The following is a 19,412-nucleotide window of genomic DNA, read 5'->3' as shown; positions in this document are numbered from 1 at the left end:
CCATAGCATCACTACTGCGTTACCTACCTGACATCCCCCTCTTTCTGGCAACAGTATCCTCACTTCTTTGGGGAGCTCCCTCCCTCTCACCTACCCACCAGTGAGGCTGTGATAGCGGTCACCCTCCAGAGCACCCAACCCAGCCACAGAAGCCAGCATGGGACTCAAGCTGAGCCAAGTGAGCCCTTCTCAAAAGTCTTTCAACTTGTGACAAAGCTAGAAAGCTCTGAATGGGAGTTACGGGCAGTCAGGACGCTCCGTGTTGCAGATAAAACTGGCAGAGAAACTACCACTGACATGAGATGCGGTACAAGTGGCGTTCATACTGGTGGTAGGGGTCTGGTGCCTGGGAGCCCACTACCTGGTTCCTTCCACAGGTCAGTCCCTCGAGTCAGTGACGCCCTTCTTCTGCCCAGCTAGTTTGAAATGGATTGTCATGAACCATAACTTGGAATCCAAACGATGACTTCCCCAGTTGGGTCTGGAGACCTTAGACCAATGGGCCTCTTATGTATCCACTCTGTGTCAGCCCTTGGGAGAAGGAAAAGTAGCACCCAACCAGCCCACTCACCTGGACCATTCATGCACAACGCCACAGAGACCCATCAGAGGAGGGTATGCCTGAGAGCACACGGTTAAAAGAAGATCAAAAAGCCCCCAACCCTTCTCCATCCCAGGGCTGGACTGAGCCAGCGGAGGGAAGCAGGAAGCAAAGCCTCAGCTGACCTTTGCTACCTGCTGGCGTGTGAACAATCTCCACCCGAGCCCCATCAAAGCCGCCCCGGGAAGGCAGGTGCCGCCTGCCCTCGCCACATTATTAGAATTCATTTCCATATGTTCACTTCGTCTTCTCTCCAGGATAATTGTGCTTCTGGGGCTCAGGGCGTGGGAGGGCAGGAGGTGCACTCCTGTTTATCAACTCACTAAATGCTTGCTTTAAATTAAAACCCACACCACATGCTGGCTCATACAGGAATAATGCAGAGACCGACGGTTTCCCTGCCTTCTGCTCTCAGTGCCAGTTTGATTTACACCTGCTCTTCTCACCTGGGGACATCCATTCTGGAATCACCCAGCAACAAACTAGTTCCTACAGCTCCCAATCCATTTTCCCCTCTTCAGCAGAAGAGGACACACGGACTGGCCGAGGCCTTTGAACTATCTACCCCGGCAGCCCACCCTGTTCAAACAGGGTCTGTTTCTATCAGTCAACAAGCCATTATTGTACCTCCTCTGTGCCAGGCTTAGTGCTAAACCCTTCATATACATTATCTCATCTAATCTGATCTAATCTTCCTAACAAGCCTGAGAGAGGTATGATCATCCTTTTCCCGGAGGAGAAAGCAGAGGTTCGGAGAGGGAAGCAGAATGACCCAGGCAAAGTCAGGCAGCTCCCAGGGAGTGGAACCAGTGCTCCTGCCCAGGACTGTTCCCCTTTAAAGCCACACCCACCACACAGCTTGTTGTTGTTCTGTCTCTCAGTCATATCTGACTGTTTGCAACCCCATCGACTGTAGCACGCCAGGCTTCCTGGTCCTTTACTATCTCCCAGAGCTTGCTCAAATTCATTTCTATTGAGTCAGTGATGCCACCCAACCATCTCATCCTCTGCCGTCCCCTTCTCCTCCTGCCCTCAATCTTTCCCAGCATCAGAGTCTTTTCCAATGAATCAGCTCTTTGTATCAGGTGGCCAAAGTATTGGAGCTTCAGTTTCAGCATCAGTCCTTCCAGTGATATTCAGGGTTGATTTCCTTTAGGATTGTCTGGTTTGATCTCCTTGCTATCTGCACAGCTATTTATCATCAATCTAGTCTCCATTATCCAGCTGCTCCCTTCCTGACCTGGGGCCACTAGCACCAGATCACAGATGTTTTATATGCATATTGGATCCACCCTGCTGGCCACTCATCTAGCAGGGTTTGATCAACAGGAAGAAGGATTCTGCTTCTGCCCCAATCTGCCTTCCATTGACTGAAATGTGTCCATTAATCCCTTGCGTTAAGGCGTGTGATCCCTAGATCAGTTCAGTTCAGTTCAGTTGCTCAGTCGTGTCCGACCCTTTGCGACCCCATGAATCGCAGCACGCCAGGCCTCCCGGTCCATCACCAGCTCCCGGAGTTCACTCAGACTCACATCCATTGAGTCAGTGATGCCATCCAGCCATCTCATCCTCCATCGTCCCCTTCTCCTCCTGCCCCCAATCCCTCCCTAGATACCCCTCTTTAAATGTGCATCTCCCCAGTGTATTAGCTATCTATTGCTGCCAAACAAACAAGCCCAAAACTTAGTGGCTTTAAACGACCACCCTTCTGTTTGCTCATTAATCTGAGGGTCAACAATTTGAGCTGGACTTTTCTGGGTTCATCTCGCCTCTCTCACACAGCCACACTCATCTGGCAGCTGTCTGGGGATGGATGATATAAGATGACCTTGAAGTGGTAGCTGGCACAGGTGATTGCCTGGAGCTCTAAGCAGGTGACAGTGGAAGCTGCAAGATCCTCTTGAGACCTACGCTCAGAAATGCCATAATATCACTTCCATTGTATTTGGTTGGTCAAAGCAAGCCACAGGGGTAAAGAGATAGATTCCCCTTCGGGAAGGGGTAAAGAGACACACACAGAGAGATGGGAGGAATTTGTGGCCATTTGTTTGCAATCTGCCACACTTGGGAAGGTTAGTGAATTAAGGGGCCTCTAAGCCAGGTTTTCTCTCCCCGGTGCGACTGCTGTACTGGGACAGATAACTCAGATGATTCTTTCATAGAGCGTTGTGCTGTTCATGGCAGGCTGGTTAGCAGCATCTCTGGCCTCTGCCTGCTAGACCCCAAGAGCACCATCCCCACCCCCCACCCAGCTGTGACAACTGAAATGTTTGCAGACGTTGTCCAATGTCACCCTGAGGGCAAAGTCCATGTTTGGGGCTCACTGCTCTAAACCAAGAGCCCCAGAGAGACTGTTCCTGAAACCCCTCTCAGCAGGCCCCTTTGGGTCCTGTGATAAGCTCTTCTCAGTGCTGAGCAGCTGAGAGAGGAAGTGCTTTGAGAGTGGGAAGCAGGAGGTACAATTTGGGAACCCAGCCCCACCTTCGCCAGCCCTGCTCCGCATAGGCGCTCCTAGTCAGGCCAGGGTCACCAGAGCGTGGTCAGTTCTGCCAACCCACTGCAGGCAGAGGAGCCCTGCTGCAGGGGGTCTGACTCCGGCCTGTGTCCTTTCCTCTGAGCTGTGGCCTCTCCTCAGGTCACCCTCCTGGCTCACTTGGCAAGACCAGAACTAGTCCAGCCGGAAGGATTGGACCTCGCACTTGCCCGGCTCCTGCCAGCCCCCTTCCCAGGGGGAGATGCTTTCTAAGGGGATAGACCACTGGAAGCACAGACCTGTAGCCCATCCAGCCTGAGCAGCACTGCCGCCTGAGATACCCCAGCAGATCTCCAGGCAAACACAGCCAGCTACACGTGCTTTCACACTGTACCCAGGATCTGACCACCTCGCTCTCCGCCTGCTGCTACCACCCTAGACCAGCCACTGGTACTTCTTACCTTTGTGGTCCTTCCCCTGGTCTCCCATTCTACCCTTGCCCCAACAGTCCAGGCTCCACCTAGCAGCAGTGTAATCTTATTAAAACACAAGTGCAATCGTGGCTTAGCTCTGCTTGAATCTCCTACGGCTCTCGTGTTCTCAGAGGCAAAGCCCAAGTCTTTGGTGGATACAGCCTGTGAGACTGTATCCTATGGGATCTGGCCCCTGTTGCTCTCAACCTCATCTCCCACTGCTCTCTGTCTTGCTCACTCCGCTCTAGCCATGCTGTCCATCGCTGCTCCCGAGACACACTCCTGCCTCGGGGTCTTTGCACCTGCCCCTTTGTCTAGCAAGCTCTTCTGCTTATTCACAGGCTTCCCCTTCATATTTTCCAGTTCTTTTCTCTAAGGGATCATTTCCAGGGCATCCTCTGGTCATCCATTCAAAAATATCAGCCCCATCACGCCTATTCCCTCTTTCTGCTTTATTCTCTTCAAGAACTAATCACATTCTAGCATGTGACCCATTTTACCTTAAGTTGTTTATTGTCTATTTCCCACACTGACTGACTCTTTGTGATGCTACCGAGTGTAGCCATATCCTCTGTCCATGGGATTCTCCAGGCAAGAATACTGAAGTGGGTTGCCATGCCCTCCTCCAAGGAATCTTCTTGACTCAGGGATCTAACCCGCATCTCTTACATCTCCTGCATTGGCAGGCAGGTTCTTTACCACTAGCCCCACCTGGGAAGCCCTTCACAATGTATACATATATCAAAACAATACATGGTATACCTTAAAAATTAATAAAATTAAATACATCCATTTTGTCAACCATACCGCAATAAAGCTGGGCAGAAAAAAAAATCTAATGTTGGTTGGGCGCTCAGCCAAGCTTCAAGAAACACTGAGCTAAGATGCGTGGCTAGTGCAGCTTGACAGTGGACTGAGTCGTTCTCCCTCACCGTGGAGGGTGGTCTCACGCCAGAGGGGACCAGCGTGGAGGCTTCCCAAGGCAGGCGAGGCTGGCTGCCGAGCTAAGATAGAGGAGTCATTGGCTGTGCCCATCACACCTCCTATCCAGGGAGCCTGGGACAAAGGGATGGGCCCTGGGATGCCTGGACCATTTGAACAAGAGTGTTGGGCTTGTGGTCTGAAGAGGGATAGAGACCATCAGGATTTTACTCGGCTGTATCAGGAACACAGTGATGACCACCATGTGGGCCTGGGGCCTGGGAAGGTGAAGAAACAGCCAAGTTCCAGGAGAAACCAGGGCAGTGCCTTCAGGACAGGAGGACACTATCATCAGAGAGCCCTTGTATGGCCCCACGATCTACCTCTACAGTCATGGTTTCCTTTTGATGCTTGCCAAGAATTTGGAAAAGCTCCTTTTGACAGTTCCCTCTGTTTTTTCTGCACGGCACTAACCATGGAGTTATTTAATTAAACAATTTTGTAATCAGTTGCTTAGTTGAAAGCGAAGGTCTGCTCACTCACAATCCATTCCCACCTCCTGCTCGAAGGGGTCCTTCCAAGAGATCAAATGCCTACATGCACAGACTCCCTTGCAGCTAGGGTTCCACACTGATTTGGGTTCTACCAATTGATGTACCCATCTAAAACTCAAATTCAGAACCACGGCAAGAGAGGAGAGAGACAACCATGAGGCTCCTATTTTGTAGAAGAGGCATCAGGGTTCTAGAACATACAATACTGGCAGCAGCTGCCCAGATGTGGCCCAAATGAGATATTCTCAGTGGCCTGGGAACTCAGCCTAATTAATGCCTGTTTCCCCAGACCTTGCATCAGTTCTAAAAGCCATTTTAATAATATATTTTTAATAAAATAAAATACAAACAATCAAATTAAAAATAAAATTTTGTTTATATAGATAGATAGATATAGGCTGCTTAATACCCTGCATTAAGTCCCTTTCTGCATAAATAGCCAGAGAAGATTCAATTCTTGGCAGCTGAAGCCTGACTGATTCAGTCATTCAATGCCAGAGTCTCCATGAGGACAGTCCACAGTTGTCTTGTCCACTGTTGAATCTCCAATTTCCATCTGGAACCTGGAATATAGTTGGTGCTCAGGAAATATAGTCAGTGCTCATGATGCACTGACCTGATGAATGCATTTCCAGGCTACCTTACAGTTGCTCAGTGAGGTCCAGAGAAGGGGGATGTCACCCTGGGGGGTCCAATTTTCCAGCCAGAGACAGCCCCCAGGGTCTGAATGGGACAGCTTGGCAACCAAGCCTTTACACCTGCTGGCTTTGCCCCTTACTCACCCAGCATCATCGGCATATATGAGATTGTTGATATTTCTCCAAGCAATCTTGATTCCAGCTTGGGATTCCCTTAACTTCATGGAAAATAGAACGGGGAAAGGGGAAATATAACAGATTTTATTTTCTTGGGCCCCAAAATCACTGCAGACAGTGACTACAGCCATGAAATTAAAAGAAACTTGCTTCTTGGAAGGAAAGCAATGACAAACCTAGACAGCATATTAAAAAGCAGACACATTGTTTTGCCAACAAAGGTCCATATAGTCAAAGCTATGGTTTTTCCAGTAGTCATGTATGGATGTGAGAACTGGACCATAAAGAAGACTGAGTGCCAAAGAATTGATTCCTTTGAATTATGGTGCTGGAGAAGACTCTTGAGAGTCCCTTGGACTGCAAGGAGATCAAACCAGTCAATGCTAAAGGAAATCAATCCAGAACATTCATTAGAAGGACTGATGCTGAAGCTGAAGCTCCAATACTTTGGCCACCTGATGCAAAGAGCCAACTCATTGGAAAAGACCCTGATGCTGGGAAAGATTGAGGGCAGGAGGAAAAGGGGACAACATAGGACAAGATGGTTAGGTGGCATCACTGATTCAATGGACATGAATTTGAGCAAACTCTGGGATGTAGTGGAGGACAGAGGAGCCTGTGTGCTGCAGTCCATGGGGTCACAAAGAGTTGGACCAAACTGAGCAACTGAACAACAACCCCACCAAGCATTAGCCTCCTTGTGAGAGTTGAAGGATAAGGAGTAAGGGAAGGAACCAATTCCTCTCCATTCCTGGTCCCTGCTCCTCCTGCCACCCATGAGTGACAGTCTGAAATATTCGATTTCACCTCACCAAAAGTCTCCTCACAGGGAGTCCCTCAGGGCCCCCCATCACTTTACAACAAAACAAACCCAGCCAGGGTGGGTGCAAACTAGTTCTATTGATTTGCAATTAGAAGACTCAATTAGGAAAAATATTACAGCAGTTTCTAATCCCTGCCATTAAAAAAATCACTCCACTTGGAAGGTTCTGAGTGGTCACATCCTTCCCTGGGCTTCAGAACGACTCTGTGTGCCACTGCACTCAGAGACCCGGCCTGGGAGACCTCAGCTTTCCCCCTGGAGTGCTTCCTCTGGTCATCTAGAATGATAATAAAAGCCCGACTCTCTAGTTCTTCCTCTCACCTGGTCCTCAGGCATGTCCCTTCATGCTTGCAAGATGCCTGCTACAGCTCCAAGCATGAGAGGTGTCCTGTACAATTCTTGTGTTCTCAGAACACTCTGGGCCAGAGTGTCCAGAGGCAGGAAACAAGAGGTCTCTTTTTGGCACAGGTTTTTACCAACAAGGTATCCACTTTCAGATGGCCCAGCAGAGTCTCTGCCCTATGGCCAGAACTATCACGGGGCCCCTTCTTACCCACCACTGGCAGTGGGCTTGAGCAAAGCTCTCTACTCTGTGGGCCCAAGAGGGACCCATACCACCCCTCAGGGCAGAGGCTCCCACTTGGCTCTGCCAGCAAGAATTGAGCAGAAGGGATAGGTACCAGGTAGGCCACTGGTGGGTAGTCCTCTGACTTCTGTGCCCCGGTGGGAAGAGCCTGTGACTGTTCATTTTCCCCAGGCCAAAAGTTGCTTGGGGAAGCCCACAGTCACACCCAGAGGCAGGCCAGAGTTGGCTCTTGGTCTCCGATCAGATCTCCTTCTCTTACATTAGGGAGCACAGCACTTCCAGGGTGTAAGGGCAGGGGCAGGAAGTAAGCAACCCCCCAGCCCCGCCACTGCCCATCATACCTGATCCCCTGGATGGCAGAAGCCACAAGTAGAGAGGGTTACCCTGGATACAAGCACACTTCACTCAGACACCCCTGACAGGTAGAAAATACTTTTTTGAGAAGCACTGAAAATTCCTATCGTCCTAATGAAGCGGCCTAACTTCCTTGTGTGGGATGCCCTGCCCACCCTGCCTCCAGGCTCCGCCCACCCTGTTTCCAGGCCCCACCCACCCTGCCTCCAGTCCTCTCGTGCCCTCCCAGGGAATGTGTCTCTGCTTTGGCTCCAGCAAGCCGGACAGTGCAAACTCTCCCCTGGTACATTAACATCCGCCCAAGCAGTCATTAACAGAGTCACAATCAATTTCTCCAGAATGATTGCTGTTGCACAGGGAACTTAATGGAATCTCAGGGTCATTTGTCACTTAAGGAAAAAAAAAAAGATGGGGAGGCGGGGTGGGTAAAGGGAAAGGAAGGAAAGCACGCCCATGGCCAGCACAAGGCTGCTCCAACCACCCCTCCCATGGCGATCTCCAAGAACCTGTGACGGGAGCGCACGGTATTCTAGCTGGTTAATCACCCAGCAGAATGGAGACAGAGGCTTATTAGGCAAATGAAGCATGATGGATGTTTTATTTCAACAGTGGAATTGGGAGAAGAAGGGAGGCAAGGCGGCGTCCTGCAGCAACAGCTGGATAAAGTGAGTCAGGAGGGCCCAGGTTCCAGTGTCTGGGCAAGGAGACAGGGAACTGGGGACCCTAGCACCTGGGCCCAGCAGAACTGGGAAAATGTAAACAGCAGGAGTTCTAGGTCCAGCTCACAGCAGTACTAGATCTTCTTTATTGAACAGGAGACCTTCCAATGATACTTTGGGCCCATTATATACCTGTCCCAGGAGGTAAGACTTAAACCAGACTGGGGACAACACATGCTGAATACCCCTTGTTCCCCAAGAAAACCCAAATGGAGTTATCCCCTCCGAGGAAGGAGCCCTGCCCTGCCAGAGTACCCTTCTCTTCAGGAAGTGGGACAGCTCTGGGTTGCAGTGAGCTGCAGGGCAGGTATGGAGGTTGTAGCCAAGGTCTTGGACCAGCCAGGCTCCCCGCCAACTGCCTGGACAGCGGTGACTGAAGGCTGTGAGAGGCGAGCCCTCAGTAGCATCTTGGGATGGCCTCTACTGTGTGCTGGGGGTTGCTCACAGGTGGCTGGAGGAGCCTGTTTCCCAAGGGCTCAGAGAGGCTGGCAGGAAGTCCTCTCAGGAGGGAAGCAGGTCAGTTCCAGCTGTCTTTGAGCACCAATCAGGCCCTATGTCACCTCACTGAGTATGCCCCAACCCCTGCCAAGTACCACGGCCATCTGAAAGATGTCATCATCCTCATTGCACAGATGAGGAAACCGGGGCTCTGAAAGGTCAAGGGACTTTCCCACAGTTCCTTGGCAAGTGAGTCTGGGCAGAGGCAGTCATGGGCCCATGACTCTATCCTGGGCACAGATGGCAGGACAACCTTAGCAAGCTCCTGGCGGCAGTTCATATTGAGTTCATCTTTTCCTTCCATGTCTCCTGTGGGAGATGTTGGCCCATCCAAGAGAAGGATCCTGTGGCTTCTGCTCTCGTGCGTCTTTGTTCATTCAGTAAACTTGAGCTGGCTGAGTCCAAATGCCTGCCGTGTGCACTTAAAGCTGAATTAGACACAGGCCCTCAGGGGCCTCTGGGGTCTGACAGCCTAGGAGGGCTTCAGAGGGGACTGGTGTGGGATCTGCGATCGGAGGCAGGGGCTGGAGGCTTGACTCTGCCACTGAGGATCTGTGGCATCCAGGACAAATTCTCTAGCTCCTTGGAACCTCGATCCCTCTGTCTGTACAATGGGAATAAAGTTCACCTGCTTTCCAGGATTATTGGAAGAATTGAAAAAGAGCTCAGGGCCACAATCCCTTATCTGAATTCCTTGAGGCCAGATGTATTTCTGGATCCGGAATATTCGTTTTGGAATTTAAAAAGGGAAGATGGTGGAACTATCACATACTTCATATCATTCCAGCATGATCTGGGACAAGGCCCTGTAATCAAATGAATTAACATTTCTTCAGGAAAGCTAATGAATATTCACAGTCCATGGGTAAATAAAGACTAAAAATAGTTGCCAGATGAATCTTTAGAAAGCTTTTGGTGTTCAGAGTGTTTGGGATCTTAGGCCCATGGATGAAGGGTCTGGATAGTAATGATAGTAATAGTTATTATTTACTGAGCATTTGCTGATTAACATGGATTAACTCACTGAATCCTCACAGAACTCCGTGAGAGCAGGGATCATGATTATCCCTGTTTTGCGGTCAAGTCTGACAGACCAGAGAGGTTGATTCACTTGCTGTTAAATACACAGATGTGAAAGGGTAGGGCCAAGTTGGACCCAGGCAGTCAGGCTTCTGCATCTGTGTCTTTGCTCAGGTTAGAAATGAGCAACTAATTACAACAGATTACTAAGGGCAATCTACCAGGAATTCCCTGGCAGTCTAGTGGCTCAGACTCCGAGCTTTTGCTGCAGAGGGTGTGGGTTCAATCCCTGCTCAGGGAACTAACATGGCACAAGCCACGGGGCATGGCCAAAAAATATAAATAAATAAGTAATTTTTTTAAAGTTGAGAACAGAGGAGGAGCTGCTGGAGGACTTCAGACAGCACCTGACTGATCTCCCTGACGTGACAAGCTCTCCTGCCCTCCTTCTATCTGGGCTGGGAATAGAGCCGTGTTTCCAGGGCACCTATCCATTGTGCTTCACACACACGCTCCCTCTCTCGCGCCTTCTCTGTCTCTGTCTCTCTCTCTGATCCCACTCTTTCGGGTCTCCACATTTCCAACAACCACGCTCCCTGCTCCCCCCGCCCCCCTGCGAAACATGCTCACCAGACTTCGGTGTTAGGAAGGAAAGCAAGCGCGTGACTTCGTGACATGCACAGCACCTGGCCTCCTTTCTGCCTCTTCTCTCCCCCTGTGTGACATGCCCCCTCTCGTGAGGCACCCACCTGCATTCCCCAGGGATCAAAAGCGGGCGTTGGCTATAAGGTGACCCCAGGCAGCAAAGGCCTCCCTGGCTCCTGACCCATGCAGCCTCACTTCCACCGGACCACATGTACACAGATTGAAGTGCTGGAGGCCCAGAGATCAGACCTTGACTCACACAGGCCTGAGTTTAAGTGATAGCTCCTCTCAGTAGGCTGCTGACTGCTGACAGCCCCCTGAGGCCTTGAAAGAGCGACAGAGACCTCTCGGGAGTTGGAGCACATTCATGAGGTGGTGCTTGTGGTAAAGAATTCTCCTGCCAATGCAAGAGACCTGAGAGATACGAGTTTGATCCCTGGGTTGGGAAGATCCCCTAGAGGAAGGAATGACAACCCACTCCAGTATTCTTGCCTAGACAATCCCATGGACAGAGGAGCCTGGTGGGCTACAGTTCCCGGAGTCACAAAGAGTTGGACATGACTGAGCACCCACACACACATACATACATACACACACAGAAGTTGACACGGCCCAGCTTTCCTCCCAAGGAGACTTCCTGCCAGCTCCTGTGAGAGCTGGGGAAACAGGTTCCTCTAGCCTGAACTACCCTCGGAGCTCAGCCCAGGTCTTCACAGGATGTTGCTCAGGCTCCCCTCTCAAAGCCTCAGTCACTGTTGTCCCCCAGCCTGCAGGGGGTGCCTAGCCACCTGCAGTCCCCATTCCCCTTCAGCTCACTGCAACCCAGAGCTGTCCCTCCTCCTGAAGTGAAGGCCACCACAGGAAGGCAGGGCTCCCTCCCCTGGAGGAAATACCCCCAGGGGGGATTTCTCTGGGGAATCAGGGGTGTCATTCAGCATGTGATGTCCCAGTTTGGTCCATATTGTCAAAGTGATGGTTTTCTCCAGTAATTATGTACAGATGTGACAGATGGACCATAAAGAAGGCTGAGCAGCAAAGAACTGATGCTTTTGAACTGCAGTGTTGGAGAAGACTCTTGAGAGTCCTTTGAACTGCAAGGAGATACAACCAGTCAATCCTAAAAGAAATCAACACAGAATGTTCGTTAGAAGGACCGAAGCTGAAGCTGAAGCTCCTATACTTTGGCCACCTGATGTGAAGAGCCAACTCATTGGAAAAGGTCCTGGTGCTGGGAAAAACTGAAGGCAGGAGGAGAAGGGGGTGACAGAGAATGAGATGGCTGGATGGCATCACCGATTCAATGGACATGAGTCTGAGCAAACTCTGGAGATAGTGAGGAACAGGGAAGTCTGGCATACTACAGTCCATGGGGTCACAAAGAGTCGGACACAACTTAGGAACTGAACAAGAACCACCACCTGAGACATGTACGAGGTAGGCTCGGTGGTTCCCCAAGTCTGTGCCCTGTCAGCCCAGGGCCTCTTGGGCAGTGGCTCAGTGGTGCTTTTCAGAAGGCTGTGAGGCTGGCCTTGGGGATCAGCCCTCACCCTCTCAAGTATGATGGAGTGAGCGCAGGGCTGAGAGCCTGCGAGCTGTGGTCCCAGCCTTCCGTCTGCCAAGAGGAAATAGCTCTCTGGCAGGATGGTTGATGGTTCACAGTCCACAGTCAGGAGCCTGAGTGTGAACTCCAGTTCCACCACTTCCTTCCTGCATAACCTCGTTCATTGCTCTGAACCTCTGTTTCTTATCTTTAAAATGGGGATGATGAGTTCTCTTACTTCAAAGAGCTATTGGGAGGATTAAACAAGACCAACGATTGAACAGCAAAGATACATTGAGCCGCTACCACGTGTCAGCGTTGAATGTTTTGAGTGGTGGGTTCAGCAAACAGACGCGGCTCTGGCCTCCTGTGAAGCCTTTAGCCTGGTCAGTGAGTGGATAGTCCGGGTGCAGTATAACAAAATATGATGAAAAGAACTTGGCTTCATAAGTAAGAGCTCATATTATCTGCCTTTGGGGGTGTGGCTGTGCTTATTTCACATTCATTTATTAAAAGCATTGCTGTATATCAGTATTCATTATTTATCTGTGGGCTGTTAGGAAAGTTAAGTGCATCCAAGGTGGCCCTAGTGATAAAGAACCCCTGCCTGCCGTTGCAGGAGATGTAAGAGATGCAGGTTCAATCCCTGGGTCAGGAAGATGCCCTAGCAGAGGGCATGGCAATCCACCCCAGTATTCTTGCCTGGAGAATTCCATGGACAGAGGAACCTGGCAAGCTACAGTCCATGGGGTCACAGAGAGTCGGACACGACTGAAGCGACTTAGCATGCATGAGAGTAAAATGAGATTTTATGTATAAATACATAACATAACCATGTGTTTTGTGTATGCAGAATCTCAATGAACCTTCATAAAAATCTCATGCATTAATATTTTCTCCATATCTCAGGTAAGGACATTAAAGCTTAGAGAGGTAGAGAGACTTGCAGAAGGCCACACAGCATGTAAAGAGTGGGACAGAGACTCCAGCCCAGGTCATGAGTATGCCCCAGAGCTCATGTTCTTAGTCTGTAGGGATGCTGCCTCCTCTTAGCTCCAAGGCCATGATGATGAGAAAGGGTTCTCTGCAAGTTACAGAGTCTTGGACAAGTGTAAGGGGTTGTTATGGCTCCATTCCCTGAGTCACATCTGACCCCTTGAACACTAGGCAGATGAGCCCAGGGTGGGAGCCAGGGAGATGAGTCACATGGGGATTCTGGTGGAAGGATTAGTTTCTCTTGCCAGTGAGGGTCACCTGGCATACAGAGGTAGCACCCTCCTAGTTGGAGCTTCTTTAGGGTTCCTTAAAGCTGCTCAGCCTCAGAAGAGCCATCCCCAGAGAAATTCATGTTGTCCACTGAATAGCCTTCAGTTGGTCACTCTCTCCATCATTGCAAAGCCAGTTCCAATCCCAAAGAAGTCCCTAAACCCTAACTCTGCCATCTGGGAGGATGTGTGAGCTTTAGTGAGAGACCCACCTGGTTCTCAATCCGTGCTCAGCATTTCCCAGCTGTGTGACCTCAGGCAAGGCACCTAACCTCTCTGAGCCTCAGCTTCCTGGTCTGCCAGGTGGTGAAAATGTTGTGTCTGCAGGGCTCTTGTCAGGATTGAAGGTAATGTCCCCCAAGCACCCAGGATGGTACCTCGCACCATCAAGACTCAATAGATGGTAGGAGATAAAGTGGCTTGGGGCGGGGTGCCACCAGATAGAAGCAGTGCCCCTCCCGGCTTATCTGCTATGCACACTTGGAAGAAATGGGGATGACACTGAATCTAGCCAATTAGGAGGATTTCTCATAAAAGTTTAATTCTTCAATTAAAAAACTGCAAAATGACATAGGTGATGTACTTTTAAACTGTAAATTAATGATCTATGGTTATAGCCATAATAATAATAACAGCTACCAATTATGGAATACAGAATCTGGACCAGGAGCTAAATACACAGTGCCCAGACCCACCCCCCTTTCGACACAGGGACTCAGGCGTTTTGTAAGCCAGGAGAGCAGAGCTTAGTGAGGTCAGTGGTTTGCCCACCACCCCACTGACACCCTATGGCAAAGCTTCTCACTCCTGTGTACTTCTCTCTCCAGTGACCAGGCATCTTCAAACACACTTACAACAAAAATCCAAAGAGCAAATAGAACAAGAACCATCTCTCATTCAGTTTAACTCTCTCCAGTCTCAGTTTAAATGGAATTGAATCTTTCCTCTCCAGACCTCTCTTTCCTCAAATCAGTTCTGCTTCTGTAGCCTCAGGCTCCTCCCTGCAGCCCCTGAAGAAGGTCAGTAAAAGCTGCTGAGGTTATTCTCCTGCATCTTTGCGAAGTCAGAAATCAATAGCCCAACCTCGCGTGTGTTCCCCTCAAGATCCCCCCTGACCCCAGACAGACGTGCTCTCAGGGTGCCCTTTAGAGTCTTCTCCAGCCTTCTGTCCTCATAACTCCTCTTCAGGGTCTAAAACAGACAAGATTCTGCAGCTGGGAAGCACCTGAATTCATGGATGCTGGAGCCAGGCTAGCGGTTCAGTCTTCGACTTGATATTTACTGTGTGGCTGCAGGAGGGTTACTCAGTCTCTCTGTGCTTCTGCATCTCATCTCATCTATAATATGAGGCTGATAATAATAGCACTACCTGCCAGGATTTTTGTGAGATTAAACAAATGCGAAGCACTTAAAACAGTGCCTGGCACTTAGGAAGCACTTGATTATCTCCCACGCCTTAGTGTTGATTGCCACCCATGGCTACAGTGATTTCCTTCCAATACCAAAGATGAGAGGCAGGAGACCTCCCCTTGACAAAGCCAAGGACTTCCATGGTGGTCTAGTGGATAGGAATCCACCTGCCAGTGCAGGGGCCGTGGGTTCGATCCCTGGTCCAGGAGGACTCCACACACCACAGAGCAACAAAGCCCGTGCGCCACAACTGCTGAAGCCCACGCACCTAGAGCCCAGGCTCTGCAGCGAGTGGCCGCTGCAGTGAGAAGCCTGCGTGCCGCAGCTAGAGAATGTCCCCCACTCCCCACAACCAGAGAAAGCCTGCATGCAGCAACGAGGACCCAGTGCAGCCAAACATGCTTTTTAAAAGCTCAAGTCTAAAATAAATAAATAAATAAAAGCTAGATACATTACAAAGGTCTTTAAATGCATCAGCCCCTAAATGTGCCAAGCACAGTGAATGGGGCTGTTGTAGGTTCTCAGTAAATGTCAGGCTCTCTAAAACCCAAGTTACTTTCTCACTCAATTAACTTAGAGCCCTTTTCCTTTTTTAAAAAAACATAATTCAATTAGAAACAGATGACATCCTAGAAGAGAACATAGACAAAACATCCTCTGACATAAATCATGCCAATGTTTTCTTGGGTCAGTCTCCCGTGGCAATAGAAATAAAAGCAAAAGTAAACAAACTTATAAGCTTTCGCACAGAAAAATAAAAAAAATAAAAAATAAAAAATGAAAAGACAACCTATGGACTAGGAGAAATATTTGCAAATGATGTAACTGACAAGGGATTAATTTACAAAATATATTAATAGTTCACACAACTTAATAACAAAAAAGCAAATAATCCAATCAAAAAAGAAAAAATGAGCCGAACACCTGAAGAGACATTTCTTCAAAGAAGACCTACAGATGGTCAAGAGGCACATGAAAAGATACTCAGTGTCTCTAGTTATTAGAGAAATACAAATCAAAACTGCAAAGAGATGCCATCTCACACCAGTCAGAAGGGCCATCATTTTAAAAATCTACAAATAAAAAATGCCAGAGAGGGTGTGGAGAAAAAAGAGCTCTCCTGCACCATTGGTGGGAAGGTAAATTGGTGTAGCCACTGTGGAAAACAGTATGGAGGTTCCTCAAAAAACTAAAAGTAGAATTGCCGTATGATCCAGAAATCCCACTTCTGGCCATACGTCCAGATAAAACTGTAGTTCTAAAAGAAGTACTGTGGAAACCACCTAAATGACCAGCCACAGATGAATGGATAAGAAGATGCGGTGCACAGATACAGTGGAGTGTTACTCAGCCGAGAAAGAAGAATGGAGCCACGCCATGTGCAGCAACTCGGATGTACTTAGAGATTATGACACTAAGTGAAGTCAAAAAGAGAAAGACAAATACCATATGATATTACTTATATGTGGAGTCTGAAATGCACCACAAATAAACTTATCCGTGAAACAGAAACAAGTGCACACGCACAGGGAACAGTCTCGTGGTTGCCAAGTGGACCTGAGGTTGTCGGGGACAGATGAAGTGGGAGTCTGGGATTAGCAGAAGCAAACGGTCCAGTTCAGTCCAGTCGCTCCGTCGTGTCCAACTCTCTGCGACCCCATGAATCGCAGCACGCCAGGCCTCCCTGTCCATTACCAGCTCCCAGAGTTCACTCAGACTCACGTCCATTGAGTCCGTGATGCCATCCAGCCATCTCATCCTCGGTCGTCCCCTTCTCCTTCTGCCCCCAATCCCTCCCAGCATCAGAGTCTTTTCCAATGAGTCAACTCTTTGCATGAAGTGGCCAAAGTACTGGAGCTTCAGCTTTAGCATCATTCCTTCCAAAGAAATCCCAGGGCTGGCCTCCTTCAGAATGGACTTGTTGGATCTCCTTGCAGCCCAAGGGACTCTCAAGAGTCTTCTCCAACACCACAGTTCAAACGCATCAATTCTTTGGTGCTCAGCCTTCTTCACAGTCCAACTCTCACATCCATACATGACCACAGGAAAAACCATAGCCTTGACTAGATGGACTTTGGTCGGCAAAGCAATGTCTCTGCTTTTGAGTATACTATCTAGGTTGGTCATAACTTTTCTTCCAAGGAGTAAGCGTCTTTTAATTTCATGGCTGCAATCACCATCTGCAGTGATTTTGGAGCCCAAAAAAAGAAAGTCTGACACTGTTTCTACTGTTTCCCCATCTATTTCCCATGAAGTGATGGGACCGGATGCCATGATCTTCGTTTTCTGAATGTTGAGCTTTAAGCCAAGTTTTTCACTCTCCTCTTTCACTTTTATCAAGAGGCTTTTTAGTTCCTCTTCACTTTCTGCCATAAGGGTGGTGTCATCTGCATATCTGAGGTTATTGATATTTCTCCCGGCAATCTTGATTCCAGCTTGTGTTTCTTCCAGTCCAGCATTTCTCTATGTACTCTGCATAGAAGTTAAATAAGCAGGGTGACAATATACAGCCTTGATGTACTCCTTTTCCTATTTGGAACCAGTCTGTTGTTCCATGTCCAGTTCTAACTGTTGCTTCCTGACCTACACACAGATTTCTCAAGAAGCAGGTTAGGTGGTCTGGTATTCCCATCTCTTGAAGAATTTTCCACAGTTTATTGTGATCCACACAGTCAAAGGCTTTGGCATAGTCAATAAAGCAGAAATAGATGTTTTTCTGGAACTCTCTTGCCTTTTCCATGATCCAGCGGATGTTGGCAATTTGATGTCTGGTTCCTCTGCCTTTTCTGAAACCAGCTTGAACATCAGGGAGTTCACGGTTCACATATTGCTGAAGCCTGGCTTGGAGAATTTTGAGCATTACTTTACTAGCATGTGAGATGAGTGCAATTGTGTGGTAGTTTGAGCATTCTTTTGCATTGCCTTTCTTTGGAATTGGAATGGAAACTGACCTTTTCCAGTCCTGTGGCCACTGCTGAGTTTTCCAAATTTGCTGGCATATTGAGTGCTGCACTTTCACAGCATCATCTTTCAGGATTTGAAACAGCTCAACTGGAATTCCATCACCTCCACTAGTTTTGTTTGTAGTGATGCTTTCTAAGGCCCACTTGACTTCACATTCCAAGATGTCTGGCTCTAGATTAGTGATCACATCATCATGATTATCGGGGTCATGAAGATCTTTTTTGTACAGTTCTTCCATGTATACTTGCCACCTCTTCTTAATATCTTCTGCTTCTGTTAGGTCCATACCATTTCTGTCCTTTATCGAGCCCATCTTTGCATGAAATGTTCCCTTGGTATCTCTGATTTTCTTGAAGAGATCTCTAGTCTTTCCCAGTCTGTTGTTTTCCTCTATTTCTTTGCATTGATCACTGAAGAAGGCTTTCTTATCTCTTCTTGCTATTCTTTGGAATTCTGCATTCAGATGCGTATATCTTTCCTTTTCTCCTTTGCTTTTTGTCTCTCTTCTTTTCAGCCATTTTGCTTTTTTGCATTTCTTTTCCATGGGGATGGTCTTGATTCCTGTCTCCTGCACAATGTCACGAACCTCATTGCATAGTTCATCAGGCACTCTATCTGTCAGATCTAGGCCCTTAAATCTATTTCTCACTTCCACTGTATAATCATAAGGGATTTGATTTAGGTCATACCTGAATGGTCTAATGGTTTTCTCCACTTTCTTCAATTTAAGTCTGAATTTGGCAATAAGGAGTTCATGATCTGAGCCACAGTCAGCTCTCGGTCTTGTTTTTGTTGACTGTATAGAGCTTCTCCATCTTTGGCTGCAAAGAATATAATCAATCTGATTTCGGTGTTGACCATCTGGTGATGTCCATGTCTAGAGTCTTCTCTTGTGTTGTTGGAAGAGGGTGTTTGCTATGACCAGTGCATTTTCTTGGCAAAACTCTATTAGCCTTTGCCCTGCTTCATTCTGCATTCCAAGGCCAAATTTACCTGTTACTCCAGGTGTTTCTTGACTTCCTACTTTTGCATTCCAGTCCCCTATAATGAAAAGGACAACATCTTTTTTGGGTGTTAGTTCTAAAAGGTCTTGTAGGTCTTCATAAAACCATTCAACTTCAGTTTCTTCAGCATTACTGGTTGGGGCATAGACTTGTATAACTGTGATATTGAATGGTTTGCCTTGGAGACGAACAGAGATCATTCTGTCATTTTTGAGATTGCATCCAAGTACTGCATTTCGGACTCTTTTGTTGACCATGATGTCTACTCCATTTCTTCTGAGGGATTCCTGCCCGCAGTAGTAGATATAATGGTCATCTGAGTTAAATTCACCCATTCCAGTCCATTTTAGTTCGCTGATTCCTAGAATGTTGACGTTCACTCTTGCCATCTCCTGTTTGACCACTTCCAATTTGCCTTGATTCATGGACCTGACATTCCAGGCTCCTATGCAATATTGCTCTTTACAGCATCGGATCTTGCTTCTATCACCAGTCACATCCACAATTGGGTATTGTTTTTGCTTTGGCTCCATCCCTTCATTCTTTCTGGAGTTATTTCTCCACTGATCTCCAGTAGCATATTGGGCACCTAATGACCTGGGGAGTTCCTCTTTTGGCATCCTATCATTTTGCCTTTTCATACTGTTCATGGGGTTCTCAAGGCAAGAATACTGAAGTGGCTTGCCAATGTATAACTGAATCACCCTGCTGTGTACCAGAAATTAACACCACACTGTAAATCAACTG

This window comes from Oryx dammah, unplaced genomic scaffold (assembly GCF_014754425.2).
Source record: "Oryx dammah isolate SB20612 unplaced genomic scaffold, SCBI_Odam_1.1 HiC_scaffold_26, whole genome shotgun sequence".
NCBI lineage: Eukaryota > Metazoa > Chordata > Mammalia > Artiodactyla > Bovidae > Oryx > Oryx dammah.
Note: the sequence above shows the minus strand (reverse complement) of the source record.